Source organism: Hermetia illucens, chromosome 4 (assembly GCF_905115235.1).
Source record: "Hermetia illucens chromosome 4, iHerIll2.2.curated.20191125, whole genome shotgun sequence".
NCBI classification, from domain to species: Eukaryota; Metazoa; Arthropoda; class Insecta; order Diptera; family Stratiomyidae; genus Hermetia; species Hermetia illucens.
Window position 1 is genome coordinate 120,362,774 of NC_051852.1, and position 876 is coordinate 120,363,649.

The window sequence follows — 876 nt, forward strand, 5'->3', positions numbered from 1 at the left end:
AATCCGAAACCTTTCCCAGAGGGTGGAAGAAGGGGATGATTAAGATTCCAAAGAAGGGTTCCCGTTTTGAGTATGACAATTGGAAGGGTAACTGAATGCTTCGCAGATACGCATTGTCGCAAAGACAATGGCTGAATACTGGAAAGCATCAAAGAACATCTCGAAAACTTAATCGACAGAGAGCAGGCTGGTTTCCGTTCAGACCCTCCTGCATTGACCACATCAACACAGTACCGGTCACTTTGGAACAGTACGCGGAGTTTAGATCTCCTGTATGCGATGTAGTCGGAAGTGGCAGCGGATAGGTCACACATTAAGGAGAGGCAACAAATGCATTGTTGGCTACGTTATGCAATGGAATCCATTCTCCCAAGTGGCCGATGTGTGGGTCGCCTCAAACAACAAATAACACTTAATTTCTGTTCTTTAGAAAACATCGTTACTCACTTTATTTATGCGTTTGGAACTTCCTCAGTGCTTTTTCAACGCTGTTATGCAGTCTCTGACATCACCACGCAAAAGTTGTGTGTCCTGATACAATATCAACCGAAAAACGCTCTATCCGCAGCACGATGAATCGCCCGAGGCAGAGCAATTGAGGGGGGGGGAATCCATATGGCTTTCAATCAGCCGCGTTTGCATAGCGAATGGGCGATTGAAACTCTCAATTGCTGGGACTTGCTTTATGAATATCGAAATCGCTTCCAATGCAACACCAAAAACTTTCGAGCTATTAGGGACATTAAATAATTATAAGATATTTATAAGCTAGAACCAAACCAATGTGTTGTAGACTCGCATACTGAAATAAAGCCATTCTCGCCTTAATCAAAAACATTCCTGAAATAGAATTTCTAATCATGAAAAATGCGAGAG